The 15,979-nt window shown below is 39.3% G+C and overlaps 1 protein-coding gene across 1 annotated transcript in view; it reads left to right on the top strand.

The window, feature by feature from the left end:
- The window catches only part of LOC131693922 (uncharacterized), a 489,601-nt gene that overhangs the window by 217,148 nt on the left and 256,474 nt on the right, over positions 1-15,979 (top strand). Inside the window, exon 3 of the mRNA XM_058982194.1 lies at positions 5,512-5,626. The gene's annotated coding sequence lies outside the window, so the exon portion shown is untranslated. The remainder of the gene's footprint in view (positions 1-5,511; positions 5,627-15,979) is intronic.

The following is a 15,979-nucleotide window of genomic DNA, read 5'->3' as shown; positions in this document are numbered from 1 at the left end:
TCTTCCGCTAAAAAATCGATTCTGGGAACTCTCATCCCCCATTTATGTCCTTGTACTTCGACTACATGGCACAGAACAGTAATCCTTCTTCATATACTCCCATATAGATACTTTTGATTCTACTGTATTCTTCAACACATCCATGAAGGAAGAGATTCGTGGAATCCCCGGACCATGTACGCCCGCAAGTGATCCCCAATATATTTTATAAAAAATTCCGAGAATTCGACTGTGACAAAATGTTCTACACTGACGGATCAAATCTCGATGGGTCCACTGGCTTCGGTATCTTCAATAATACTATCACCGCTTCATTCAAGCTCAATGATCCCGCTTCAGTTTACGTCGCAGAGTTAGCTGCAATTCGGTACACCCTTGGGATCATCGACACTCTGCCCACAGATCACTACTTCATCATTTCGGACAACCTCAGCTCTATCGAGGCTCTTCGTGCGATGAAGCCCGAAAAGCAATTCCCATATTTCCTGGGGAAGATATGGGAGCCCTTGTGTACGCTATCTGAAAAATCTTATCAGATTACCTTTGTTTGGGTTCCCTCTCATTGCTCTATCCCGGGCAATGAAAAGGCCGACTCATTAGCAAAGGTGGGCGCAATAGATGGTGACATATACGAAAGACCAACCAGCTTCACGATTTTTTTTAGTATTTGTCGTCAGAGGACACTCAACAGTTGGCAAACCTCGTGGAGCAATGGTGAACTTGGACGATGGCTACGTTCCAATATCCCAAAGATATCAACGAAGCCTTTGTTCAGCGGGATGGATGTGGGTGGTTTTACCATTGGGTAAAAATCAACCAAATTTTGCACACTTTCTCATTGATGTGTATTGTTTACATGCTGTTAAACTCGAAGTCGTGTTTTTCGATTCAACGAAAATGGAGGTGAACCAACGCGAGTCAAGAGAACAAATTCTTTCCAAACCCTGGAATTTCCTGACCTGTCGTACCGGCAGTTGGGAAAAATGTTGAACATTCACCGTTCAACCGTCTCCAGAGTGTTGAAGCGGTTCCAGGAGCGGTTGACGTTGGATCCACGGCAAAGGACCGGAGAACAAAAAGACGGAGGGAAAGGTGAAGCGGATGATTAAATCAAATCCCAACGTCTCAAGCCGTGATTTGGCTAAAAAGATCGGCATCTCGCAGAGCTACGTCCAGAACGCAAAGAAGAGTGCTGGACTACATCCATACAAGGAACAGAACTTCCCAAACCGCGATGAGCGGCAACAATCGACGGCTAAAACTCGGGCACGGAAGCTCTACGAGAAAATGCTGACAAAATATGGCTGCTGTGTGATGGACGACGAAACGTATATAAAAGCCGATTTTAAGCAAATTCCGGGGTTAGAGTTTTTCACCGGCAAGAGCAAGTTCTATGTGGACGACAAATTTAAGAAGAAGAAAATGTCGAAGTTCGCCTCCAAATATCTCATTTGGCAGGCCATCTGCTCTTGCAGACTGAGGAGTGAGCCTTTCGTGACAAAGGGTAGAGTAAATGGCGAGATCTACAAATCTGAGTGGCCTTTTGGCCAGATTTGGCATCATGCCACTATTCTAAAAGTGTCCTGGAGTGGAATGAGGCCAATTCTGTCCATTTTGTTCCAAAGGAGATGAATCCGTTAAACTGTCCGGAGCTGCACCCGGTGGAGCAGTACTGGGCAATGATGAAGCGGGAACTTCGGAAGAGAAAGAAGACAGTCAAAGACGAGAAGTACATGTTAAGAAAATGGAAAAAAACTGAGAAACTGGTACCGGATGACACTGTAAAGACTTTGATGGAGGGCATCAAGCGAAAATGCGTTCAATTTTACACTCAAGGCTCCATCTATTAACTTTTCTTTTGATTTTTGAAGTAAATATATGTATAAAACTACCCTAAAATTTTGGTTTGATTTTAAACATTATAAGAAAATTGGCATGGCATTTTCGGTGTCGCAATAATTTCGTGTTCGCCCTTTAGACCACACAAAGTCCCAGTTCGAGATATGCTGGCAAATCGCGATCCCCTATATGTCCCTTATTGATACTTTCATAAAAACGATAAATATCCCAATTTAGCCCCTCTCTTTTATTTCTCGTTTTTTGAAGTTGCCTGCTGCCTTGTGGAACCGATCAGCTTCAGAGTGCCACTATGTAACCGCCGTCGCCCTTACCACTAAGGAAACTCAAGCGAGAGCTACTCGAGGTCCGATGACTTTTGAAGGTTTCCCCGCGGGTCCGAAGAATACCATCCGCCAATCCAACCTACTAGACTGAGGCGCTAATTTGTTTCACTGATCTCCCGTTTTCCCGAAAGTTGCAAGTTTTGCTCTTCGCTCCCGGTCACCATCTACGCCTTCTCTCCCCTGTCCTTGATACAACTACTGTTACATCGATTTTGGAAATAAGCCCCCCTCTGAATGTCTTGACCAAGCATAAGTTTCCGATAAAAAATCAAATTTGTATTCCGTATTCCTAGTTTTAAGATAGCTGTAATTTTTACTCTTTGTTAAAACTATTGTCCTCCATCTTGTAAATAGAAACGTATCCCTAGTTTTAAGGCATCTGTGAAATTTCTCATAAACATTTGTTCCCCCTTTTGTGTACTAAGCTATATTGTTAGTTTTAAGATAACTGTATAATATTTTGCAAAAAAACTACTCCCCCTCTTGTATATCAAACTGAATTCCTTGTTTTAAAATTTTTCATAAAAAAAATCTTTTGCCCCCCTTTCGTATTTAGAATCTTATTTCTGGTCTTAAAATAGCTGTAAAATTTTTCTCTTTTATAAAAAATATTTCAACATTGTAACCTCCTAGTTTTAAGATATCCAAAATGTAAAAACAAAAGAATTTGGCACCGCCAAGCAAACGCATTTGTGCCTATCAAATAAACGAAATGAATAAAAAAATAGCAAAGATAATGCCCTATACCTATTGTACCCCCAAACCCATTTGGCCCCATTCTACTCTACCAATGTCAACAAAATCTTCAAGCGAAGAGAGCGGGAGTCTAAAATGGTCCAAATGATGTGAAATTCGGCATCTGAGCTTACTGTGACGTTTGTCACAATATTAAAGGGGGAATTCAAAACTGACTGTTTTTTGCTATGCCTGTTACCAACCCATCTTTTTCACCCATTTATTTTTCAGTTTCGATTTTAGAGGTTTTAACCTTAGAACCATTCGCTTTTTTTACGGGTTAGAAAAATCTCCTTTGAAAAAGTTCTAACCCTATGCACGGGGTTGGGAATCAAACCCAGGTGAGCTGCGTACAAGACAATCGATTTACCAAATAAGCTATGCCTGCGCCTTTGCCACAATAATGAGACGATATGGCAAAGCACAATTCTTCGAATATCATAGGCTAATAATGCCAATCAAACCAATTATTTTTATCTATTTTCTTTCTGCATTTAATTTTATGCAAGTCGCATTGACATACATAGCACGTAATCGGTCAAACAGCATTAGGCCAAACATGGGTCGGCTCAGCAATATGGCTAATCAAGTCGTATTAGGCGAATTTATCAAATGGCTCTCTTTACTAAAACACCATGATAGTATTTAAACTGAAAATATAAAAAATCAATCGTTGTTTCAACTTCTCAGAATGGCTTACAGAGCCAAGAAAAAGCCGAAAGCGGCACCACTGTCCTAGTTCTATGCAGTGCAGCAATACGAAGCGTTGATCGACTCGCGATAGCATGTTGTTGGCTGACAATTACAAGAGCCCGGTACAAGTGGTCCCGCACTGATAAGATAGCTGAAAAATGTCGTACTGGACAGATCCGCTGCTGTTTCAAATCAAAATTCAATATCGATAATTGTCATTCGTCGCCCGCCTTAGTCCACCTTCTATCCGCCATTAGCTAGTGTTATTTTGCCTACATCAAGTTGAAATTTGCATGATCAAATGTTGACGCAACAACTCACCGTCCAATCAAATCAACAAGCGAACAAGCTTTCAGAAATCACAAGAAACCAATTTTAATTCCTCGCATCAGTGCTCGGTAGCTGCAACCGGCCGGTACGGAAAAATCAAAGCCACCCATGCCGCTTGGTCTATATACCGGAAAATGCGGTACCTCGAGCTCCGTCAGATAAATCGTATTAATTTCGAATAAATTGAATGATAGCAATCATTACGCTTTTGCCGACCTGGCTATCTGTTACGTTACGACGGTTGTACGGGCGGGCGTCTCCACCAAATGCGTTATCACTGAGCAATGAGACGAATGCCGACGCCGAAGAATGGAGAGCACTCAAAGTGAATTAAATTTGCTCGTGTCGCTTTCATTCGTTGATTCTCGATGGCTCTCGCCAACTCGTCCTCCCCCGAGGCTCAAATGGAAGCAATATCAAAGCCCGACAAGGACAGGACAGGCTAGGGTTTGACATTTATTGAACAATGCTGGCGGTTCGAAGAACATTTATTGGTGTTTTCTTTCGTCCGGTGTAAAACTGGGACTATATCGGTGTTAAGTTCCATAAAAATTACTGCAATTGAGCTTTTAATTTCATAAAGAGACCTGCGAAGTCTTCTACGAGATGCGATGGGATGTTCCTTCCAAACCCCATATTATTGAGATACTGATTTAACCCTTTGTTTGCCATAACCTGAATTACAGTAATGAAACGTAATTTAAATCATACTTCCAATTGTTTCGTTTGTTTAGGCTAAAAATCAGCGCGTGGACGCTTTCTAGATGTAGAATAAAATAGAACGACCACGCAAACTCCACGCTATCTAACATCATGGGATAACAAACCCGAAACTTGTGTATACTCAGCAGAATGCTTTTGCAGTGATTCATTGTCGATATCAAAATATTTATTTTTCAATCTGGTAAAATTTCTCCTTTGGATTGAGATATCATCTTGTATTGCGCATATTCATTGACCGTTGCTCATTGCAGCTAGGGTGGTCCGTCAAAGGTTTATTAAAATAACAAATGTTATGAAAAATCAAAGCAAACCATTGGTGGTTTCATAGGGTTCGAGTTGGTATAAGCATTTTACTAGCTTTGCAAATGAATAGATTCCCTATGTTGTTAATTATTCAATCATCTACCGCTTGTTTTTGCTATATAAGAAAAACCCAACTTAGAACAAACAAAAAACAAATGTTAAACCTAGCTTTTCCTCACACTAGCGCAAATCAAGTGGACGCTCAATTAGTCGCAGGTTGTCAACATTCGAAAATAAATATTTGAAGGGTTATCAATTCTTGAACGCTCCAACCCGAAACCGAAAACAAACACACACCCGAAGTAAATAATCCTCATTCCCCCTGGGGGGCGAGCTACGCTTCTTCAATATCAACGAAAGCCAAATCAGTAAACAAACAACATATTGAAGCCTGTTGTCGCATGCCAAACAACACCTTGCACCTATTGTGCGTCGAACAGAGCACGCGAATCGTATTCATCCGAGGAGGCAGAGCAAAATAATTTCGGAAAACAATCAACAACTTTCACTAACCACTCGCTTCCCCGTTTGCTTTTCTTTCCAGACTGAAGTTGTCGATCGTACGTCTTCTGCGTCCCGATGCCGCCAGCGAGAACGGGATAACTCCAGATCACCGGCACCAACACCAGCACCCCCTTCCACGCCGCGAAAAATCAAAGGTACGTGTGTGCGGGTTTCGTGAATCGATTCCATGTGTTGAATGTGGCATTCGAATGGGAATCGATGAAAGTAGCGGGTGTCATTTATTGTTATTGTTTCCTTTCACCTTGTATCTTGAACCGGTCTAGGATACCAGCAAAAACGACTTGCTTTTTTGATATATTCACTGAATTAATACCAAACATGCAATGTGGTTGCGTTTTTCTGGATTTATTCGTCGGATAACCGGCACACAATTGGAAAATATCGTTAGGCCAATCAACTGGAATTGTTGTTTTCGCAATTGCAGTGGCGCAGCCAAAAATTTGGTTTGGGAGTCGATGGGTTGATGAAAATCGGTGATTTTTTCGAAAATGCGTAAATTAATTTAAGTTTGATTAATGAATATTCAGAAATAAAATTAGCCTAACAGATGCCTTTTATAATTTATTTTATAATACGTCAACGAAGTCTAAGAATGCAAAAACAAAGTGCACTTTTAAAGTGGAATAAATGTTCAAAAACCTTTCTAACAGTCAAGATCAGACAATTTCGAAACTATCAACTTTGACGAAGCTTTCCGACATAAATAGCGCATCTTTTGATATAATAATTTTGGTGAATAAGTCTCCTAGAAGTAATAGAGAAGTATCTAAAAACTCAAAAATAGTAAGAGACTTGGTGTCTTCAGCAAAGTTGACGATAATGTCATTTTAAACAATTTTGTTGAAAATATGAAGGCTTCATAAATGAAATATTTCGAGATATAAAACGATATTTAAAAACATTTTTGAAGCATCATACTATGTTGCGTTTCGGCTTCGCCTCATCAGAAACCGACACTAACACATTATCGGAATAGATTAGCGCCGGCTTGACGCAAATCCCTTAAAACTAAAACACACTATGTGTTTCAATCAAACGACTGATCAAACGTGATGTCCCGTTCGAGCAGAAGTTCTGTTTATGCCGATGAGACACAAGTGAAGCCGAAACTTGTCTTGGCTTAGCAGGCCTATGCGAAAGCACTATGCTATATTTCACCCTAAGGAGGAAAATTTGGTAAAAACCAAAATTTCTCACTAGGGTGAAAATTTGTTGGTAAAAACCAGTCTTTGTACAGGAGGGCACAAATCCTTATTTCATACTATGTTGCGTTTCGGCTTCGCCTCATCAGAAACCGACACTAACACATTGTCGGAATAGATTAGCGCCGGCTTAAATATAGCATAATTTTTGAAGCAGTTTTTTTTCAATAAAACTTTTTATTGTAAGCTTCAGAGACTACCTTGAAAAGAATGTGAATTTTATTGTTTATACACAGCAGAGGAGATTTATCAATTAAAGTAATTTGTTTTGTTTTGTTTATTTCTCATTTTTCATCTGACCCGTGTTGGTCTACATGAACGTTAATGTTGTAGTATGGGAAAAGCCCAATTCAAGGTTCACTTCAGAAGCAAACCTCGAATACGCGTAAAAACCCATAATCTTTTCGTACGATTTTTCAACAATTACAATAATCAATTATCAACAATAAAAAAATGATAACAAATAACAAAATTACATACAAGGCATACAGCATTACAATAACATTACAGAAACATAACATAATCTTATAAGCTAAGTCAATCTCCTAAGTCTATTCTTGAAAACATCACTAGAAACATAAAAATCGAAATGGTCATACACACTATTGAAAACATTTCATATCGTCCTTATGGGTTCGTTCTGACCGTACTCGGTTCGATGAAAGTCGAATCTTAAAAAGTTACGTGATCTAAGATTTCTGGGGGGGGGGGGTACATTGATGTTGATTCGTGAGCGAATATCTGGGGCATCCATTTGGCCAGTCAATATTTTCCTAACAAATACCGCTTTTGAAGTATTTCGCCTTTTTGCCATAGTTTCCATATCGTGCAGACGACAGTGATCGATGTATAGTAGGGCATTGCAAAAAAACTTTTTTTTTAATTCTCAAAGGCCCCCCCCCTCCCATATTGTGACAAATGTCAAAGTAAGTTTAGTTGCCAAATTTCAGATCATTTGGACAAATTTAGACCCCCGCCCACTTCGCTTGAAATTTTTGTGATTGGTAAAGAGGAAAAATATACTAAATGCTATAATTTTTGAAGTAGCTATCAGAAAATTACATTTTATACCTCTTTTTAAAGGAAATGACCTAAGTCTTTGAAGGGAGATATTCCTCTTTCTAGAAAAATAGGGGAAAGTGGGGTACTTGGCCATTTTGACCTCAAAATCCCCTATTTTTCATAACTTTTCTGATTTGTGATGCAAATCATACATATTTTGGAGTTTTTCTAATGTGAACAAATCTCAAAAATCGAACGGAACCTTTTTGACCATTGTCCGAATACGGGAAGTTTGGGTTATAGGACCTTTTGTCTTTAATATTAAATTTTATAATTTTCTCGTGCATATATCTCTAGTATTCTTCAATCAATTTTCATGAAATGTAGCTTGTTGAACGCGGAAAATTCTTATGAATACAACAAAAATAAATTCGTTAGCGGTAAAATTCAGAAACATCAAATTTTTGGACATTAACTCTACAAACCACATTTTTTTCGTTAAATGTCCTAATACCTCAACTTCCCCTATTTTTCCAGGATGGAAACTTTTCTCATGCGATCCTCAAGCGTATTTTACACTAAAAGTAGTAAATTTAATAAGAATTTTGTTGTTAAATGGAGTTAATATGTGCAATTTTATGATTAAAATGTGAAATCGAGACTAAATATAAGATAATTTGATGTTTCTGAATTTTACCGATAACGAATCTATTCTTATTGTGTTCCTAAGGATTTTTCACGTTTAACAAGGTACATTTTATGAGAATTGATTGAAGAATAATAGAGATATATGCACGAGAAAATGATAAAATTTAATATTAATGACAAAAGGCCCTATAACCCCAACTTTCCGTATTCGGACAAAGGTCAAAAAGGTTCCGTTAGATTTCTGAGATTTTTTTACATTAGAAAAACTCCAAAATATGTACGATTTGCATCACGGAGCAGAAATTTTTTTTTAAAATAGGGAATTTTGAGGCTTAAATGACCCAGTACCCCACTTTCCCCTATTCGTCTAGAAACAGGAAAATCTTCCTTCAAACACTAAGGTTATTTACTTTAAAAAGAGGTATAAATTTTAATTTTCTGATTGCTACTTCAAAAGTTATAGCATTTAATATATTTTTCCTTCATATTGTCCCATATTACCAATTTCAAAAATTTCAAGCGAAGTGGGCGGGGGTCTAAAATTGTCCAAATGATGTGAAACTTGGCATCTGAGCTTACTTTGACATTTGTCACAATATGAGAGGGGGGGGGGGGGCTTTAAGAATTCAAAAAAAAATTTTTTTTCGCTATGCCCTAATGTATAGCGGTAGCTCTGTTGGGTTACGCCAACGCCGGCAATGTTCTAAGAGCAAAGCGGAGGAATCTTGCTTGTACTGCTTCAATTCTGTTAGTCCAAATGCTCGTATAAGGGCACCAAATGGCTGCGGAAGTTTTCAGGACAGCCCGACTAAGTGAAAAATACAATGCCCGCAGACAATATGGATCAGTGAACTCGTTGGCGAGTCTTATTGTGAAACCAAGGTTTCTATTTGCCTGTGCTATAAAGTGACCACGGTGTTCCTAAAACCGTTATTAACTAAAAAAAAATGACCATAAATTTGGCAATTTGGATTTGTAGTTTGCGTTCGTTGCATTCAACTAATGAATAGAAATTGATAGGTCGTCGTTTTAAATATAAAGATATTTACTAAATAGTGATAATACACATAGTTGAGGATAATTGAGTTGTCTATTGTTTGAAGTAGCCAACTCTATTTTATATTCTTCTTGATGAAAATTAACGATGAAACGTCTACCTGTTCAATAATGAAAAAATAATTAGAATCAGTCAACATACCATTGAGATAAGGCCTTTTGAAGTAAACATTCCAACTTTCATCTATTTTTTTTTAATTTACACATTATATTTAACGTTTGGTAGACAACCCTATTTTCATATTTTTTCAGTGCACCATATAAATAACACCATTTGTACATTATATTTATGTAATTAAATCGCAAGGGTTTCCTTTAAAAATCACGACACGTATAAACGATCTAAATAGTCAATGGACAAACATGGATTCACGCTTGAAGTCTGGTAGAAAACCCATCTATGACCGCATACCGCATTCAAACCGTTATAACTTTCGATTCCGTTAATGAAATATTTCCAAACTTGCAGGGGATATACTTGATTACTATATCTTTCGAATGCCATGTACTAAATAAGTAGACAAATATTTTTTTGTTCATAGAGATTGGACCAAACCCGTGGGTGTTTGCTGGTAGCCTTATGAAACGTATCATAAAACTTCAAATCGCCATATCTCTCGAATCCCTCGATGGATCATTTTGAAATTCACTGAAAAGATGCTTGGATACTGTATCTGTCGAATGCCGTATGCCAAATTTATGGTAATTTTTTTTAGTTAATAACGGTTTTAGGAACACCGTGTGACAGTAATGTTTTCTGAATGTCAGTTGCGAGTCCAGGAGTACACCAAGGTCTCTGATAACTGACACTCTCTCTAGCAATTGGCCGGCGATGTTGTAGCTCCAGAGAATTGGATTTTTTTGCGCGTGAAAGATATTGTAGAGCATTTGGACACACTGAGAGCCAACAAGTTGCGATTACACCAATTACAGAAAGCATCCAGATGTCGCTGAAGTTCGATACAGTCCTCTATTGACCGCACAATGAGAAAGAGTTTGAGATCATCAGCGTATATAAGTTTGCACTCTGGATGTATAACATAGCAGACTTCATTGAAGAATAAGGAAAAAAGCAACGGTCCGAGATTACTCCCTTGAGGTACACCCGACAAGTTGATGACGCTATATGACACGTTACTTCCTAATTTCACAGACAGAGAACGATCTACGAGATATGATTTAAGCCACCCTGTAAAATTTGATGGAGCACCCAGCCGCTCGATCTTTGCCAGAAGAAGACAGTGGTCTACACGATCAAAAGCAGCTTTAAGATAAGTGTATATAGGGTCCACTTGTGATCCATCTTTGATGTTTTTAATGCAGTATACGATGTAAATTGGGCTAGATTGGTGGTTGTTGATCTGCCTGCAAAAAAGCCATGTTGGTCCTTCGATATGTATGCTCACGAAAGAGCATATTTCCTACTAGGATCTCAAACAACTATGATCCAGTGCAGAGCGAGGTTATGCCACGATAGTTTGCAACATTTTGTTTATCACCTTTTTTAAAAACGGGAAGCTACTGATTGTTTCCAACACACGGGAAACACTGATTGCGACAGTGATTGATGGAAGATTAGTCGTAAAAGTGCATACAATGCGCTTGTGCATCATTTTAATATAATGGAAGGAATCCCATCTGACTCAACCGATCTAGAGGACTTTAACTTGCTTATGGCAGCTAGAATGTCTTCGTCAGTAAATTGAATGTTTCCAAAATTGATTACATCACGAGGGACATCTTGAAGGTCACAGTCCACCTGAGTTGAGTTAGCCGATTCATTTTTAAACACACTTGAGAATTGTTTTGCGAACAAATTGCAGATACCACTGGGAGTATTAGACGTTTCATTTGCGAGGAACTTACTGGAAGGAAGAACATTTTCTTTACGTTTCCCGTTTACAAAGGACCAAAACTGTTTTGGATTTCGTTTTAGGTTGGATAGGTCTTGTGCTACGTGTCTTGAGTAGAGAATGCGATTATATTTTTTGTAACTGTTACTGGCTAGAGTGAACTCCCTTTTTGTGATGAGGTTTTTTCGAGTAGTATAATGTCAAAGCGCAGCTGCTCGAAATCTTTTTAGTTTACGTAGCTGGTTGTTGGACCATGCTGGTTTTGTTCGTGGATGAGGTGCAGGCACATGTATACTGAAAAGCTGTTTTTTTGAAAGTTTTTCTACGGCAACGTCTACATCGATCGCGAAATTCAAAAAAAGTCTCCCAGTCGATTGTTTGTAGTGAGTTATGAAGTCTAGATAATTCAGTCTTCGAAAAGTTGAACTCCCTGGCATCCTCCATCTCGTCATAGAGAAGCAGGCACAGACAAATCAGCGTTACTAGAAGTGGGGGATGATGTGCGTCTACAGCAACAAAAGGCTCAAGTGCCTCTGAAACGGTGCAGTTCATTGATAAACAGGAGGTCCAGGATTCGATTTCGCCTATTATTCACTGTAGACATTTGTCGCATGTTCAGTACAGACATTCCGTCCAGGAAGATAGTACTCGCCTTCGAAAAGGTTGATTCAGAAGGGTCTGGGAAAGCATACCCGGAAGGGATGCTCTTCCAAACAAGTCCAGGTTGGTTGTAATCACCCAATAGTAGATGTGCCGTTTTGGGTTCAATGGAAGTTGCGATGTCAAGTGCGGAGTTTATGTGCTTCTGAATAATTTCTACATCACTTGTGGAATCGGGGGGAATATATACAACACCCACACTAGAGTGCACAGAAAAATTAATAATTTTTGAAAACTCAATCGGCCCACCCCTGAGTCGATTCCTAGTCCCACCAGGAGTACTTGCTCCAAATTTGAAGCAAATCGGACAAGTCTAGCTACCGGACCAGCGTGCCTGTAGTTTGTATAGGATTTTTCGACAATTTACATGGAGAAAAAACACTAACTCGCATTTTCGCCGCTAGGGGGCGCTGTATGCGTCGTATTATTATTGAAAGTGAAAATAAAAAAGATAATTTAATTGCCTGCAACTTTGTCGAAGACTGCTAGTGAATCCGGCTTTGTTAAAAGAAGTTATTAAATTTTTAATGAAGTGATGTCTGAGTCAGTTTTGCATGGGGCCTAGCAGTGCATGGTTGTGTATCAGTACTCGATTCCCACCAACTATACATTTTTGTGAGATAATGGTTAGATTTAGCTGTATAGTATATTCACAAGAATTGTAGAACATAATAGGAGTTATGTTTTGGTTATAACATTTTAGTTCCACCTGTGACCGCATAGAGGGCGCCAACACAAACTTTTCATAGAAGTGAGATAGAATATCAAGATGTTCGGAAGAGTTATTTAAAAAATCTTGATCTACAACTTTGTGGAAGACACCTAATCTCTATCTCTTTCCGTTGAAAAGTTAGTGTTGGCGCCCTCTATGCGGTAAAATGTGGAACTAAAATTTTCTAACCAAAACATGACTCGTATTACCTACTATAAATCTTCTGAACATACTATTGACCTAAACCTAACCATTATTACACAAAATGTTTAGCTCGTGCGTATCAAGTACTGATCCACATCCATGCACCGCTAGGCCCCATGCAAAACTGACTCAGACATCACTTCATTAAAAGTTTAATAACTTCTTTTAACAAAGCCGGATCCACTAGCAGTTTTCGAAAAAGTTGTAGGTAATTAAATTATTTTTCTTACTTTCACTTACAGTAATAAAACGATGCACACAGTGCCACCTAGCGGCGAAAGTGCGAGTTAGTGGGTTTTCTCCATGTAAATTGTCGAAAAATCCCATACAAACTGCAGACACGTTGGTCCGGTAGCTAGACTTGTCCGATTTGCTTCAAATTTGGAGCAAGTACTCCTGGTGGGACTAGGAATCGACTCAGGCATGGGCCGATAGGGGTCATTTTTTCCTGTCATTCTAACCCACACAGAATATTAACCCAAAAGTGTTCGAGATTGTGAGTGTCATTTTTGTGTTTGGATGAGAGTCGGTTGGATACTGCAATGAGCACACCACCACCACGTTTCTTCCCTGCACTATTAGTATCGCGATCATTACGATATACCGAGTACCTTGGGCCAAATAATTGGAGCGAGTTGATTTGATCATTCAGCCACGTTTCGGTCAGAACAATAACATCAACATCCGAAGCAGTGACGAACAGCACATCAATTTTTGTGCGTAGCCCTCTCACGTTCTGATAGTAGATCTTAAGATGTCCCTGCAAGTTTCCCTCTGACGGTTGAACGGAGGTAGATTGAGTGGTGGTGGAAGCAAACGCCTGTAATTGGGGTGGGGTTTCAACGGGAGCAGCATCTGCATGTCCTACTTCGAAAGGACATATAGTTGGTCTGACTTGTTTAGAGCGTTGTTATCTGACCAGAAAAGGTCGTTGGCGTGTCCTTCAAGTGGTAGACGATAGACGTATGGGTGTCGGTGACGGAGACGACCTGATTACGTTTGTTGGCAGGCTGCAATAGTGAATCAAATTCAGGGCTTCGCCGTGTTTTATTCATTGATATGTACTGTAGTCGATGATGCGGCTTGACTGCCTAAGTCGAGTTTGATACAGGGTCACTCAGAACTCCAAGAAGCATGATCAGGCGTTTTATTTTCAGGATTTCTTGTCACATTTGCATTGTGACAATTAATGCATTTTCGGATGTCTGAGACACACTCTTTGTGCTCATGCCCTTCGGCGCAAATCGGACAGCATGGGGACTTCTCGCATGTGCCAGCTTTATGGCCGTACTCCGATAGCAGCGAAACACGTTTACACATTCAGAGATCTTGCACCGCATTCAACCTAAGTGGACATTAGAGGGACAGAAAAAATTACCCTATCGGCCCACCCCTGAGTCGATTCCGGGTCCCACCAGGAGTACATGGACCAAATTTGAAACAAATCAGACAAGTCTAGCTACCGGACCAACGTGCCTGAAGTTTGTATGGGATTTCTCGACAATTTACATGAAGAAAACCCACTAGCTCGCATTTTCGCCGCTAGGTGGCACTGTATGCATCGTATTATCGCTATAAGTGAAAATAAGAATGATAATTCAATTATCTACAACTTTGTCGAAGACTGTTAGTGAATCCGGCTTTGTTAAAAGAAGTTATTAAACTTTTAACGGGAACTGGTTCGGATCCGGGCGCTGGTCCGGATCCGGGACGACCGGGTTTAGAAACTGGTCCGGATCCGAGAACTGGTCCGGATCGGGAAACTGCCTATAATTTTTATTTCACTATCCAACCTTCCCAGTAAACAATTCGTAATTTCGGTTGGCGTCTGCCAATATTGGGGCAGATTACAGCCTGAATTTTGGAAGAAATCTGTCAGAATTCCGGTTGGTTTGACCCGATACTAACACTATCATAGAAATCGACCGAATTATCCAACATACGAACAGAGCCGAGGTTGACACATACTCAAAAAGTGTTTGGTTGTGTGATACACATACATGAACAGCAACCGAAGTTCGTCATTCCACCGTTTACCACCTTTGCGGGAATATTAGTTTAATACCGCAATGCGCAATGCGTGGTCTGTTGCCGAAAAGACAATAGAATCTTACTCAAAAGCAATAGAAACATAACCTTCGCATTTTAAGTGTAACAGAGAAATAAAAAATAAAAAAGTTACAGCGAAAAATAGTTTTTGTTAGGAACACCCTAAACAGCTCAATAAAAATAGCTATGAAAAAAAACTTTTTGGGGTACAACTATGATGTCCTCAGCAAAGTTGCTTGGTATGAGTTCTTCTACAATATTGGTGAAGACTGCAATATTCTATATCCCCACATTCAGAAAATAATTTTAAAAACACTCTAACATTAAGAGGCACCCTAATACCATGTACGTCTGGAAATGGTCTATTCGATACTGCTTATTTGTCCTGAAGACATTGTAGCTCTAAAATATAGATCGTATTCGTTTTGCTCGTGCCTTTTGCATTATTTTCATATGTTTCTAATTGTACATAAATGTGCATGTGGTATCCTTATCAAGTGTAAATATTTCGCAAGTAAAGTGTTTATAAATGTGGTGTCAAATAGGCAATACAGTGCACAAATAAGAGTGATTTTACAGCTGAAACTTTTCCGACAGAGCAGTGGCCATATTTGTTTCCAGTGGTCCAACACTAAGGAAGTATCTTTATTTTATATTTGTATTTGTTTTTGTGACGTTGCCTGCATATATGGAGAGTGACTTATGTCGACTCGCCGGTAACCTGCCTAAATGTCATTCCCAAGATAATAATAGAGGTGCACTTAGTATATCTTCTACCTCTCTACCCTTCGACCCAGTAGTGTTATGTCAGCCATTGGCTTCTTTGAGTCAGCGACTTGTATTCCTTCGGACTCAAACATTCAAACCTTTTTATACGAGAGCAGCTGAGCAAGTCCAGGATTTCTCAAAATATATAAATTGAGTACCTACTTTTTTCTTAGGCCCTGTTTGTGTAATCTGTTTTTGTATTCTCCTTCGTGAGTTGTACGCTTGTTTGCGTTAACTATGCATTATATATAGAGAATTGCATGACGACGTCATAATGGAAAATGACACTTCAACGAGCTTGTTTGCATGCTGCTGGGGTTGGGAAGCGATTCG

The sequence above is a fragment of the Topomyia yanbarensis genome, chromosome 3 (genome assembly GCF_030247195.1).
Source record: "Topomyia yanbarensis strain Yona2022 chromosome 3, ASM3024719v1, whole genome shotgun sequence".
In the NCBI taxonomy this organism is placed as follows: Eukaryota; Metazoa; Arthropoda; class Insecta; order Diptera; family Culicidae; genus Topomyia; species Topomyia yanbarensis.
Note: the sequence above shows the minus strand (reverse complement) of the source record. Positions and strands in the feature narration are given on the sequence as shown.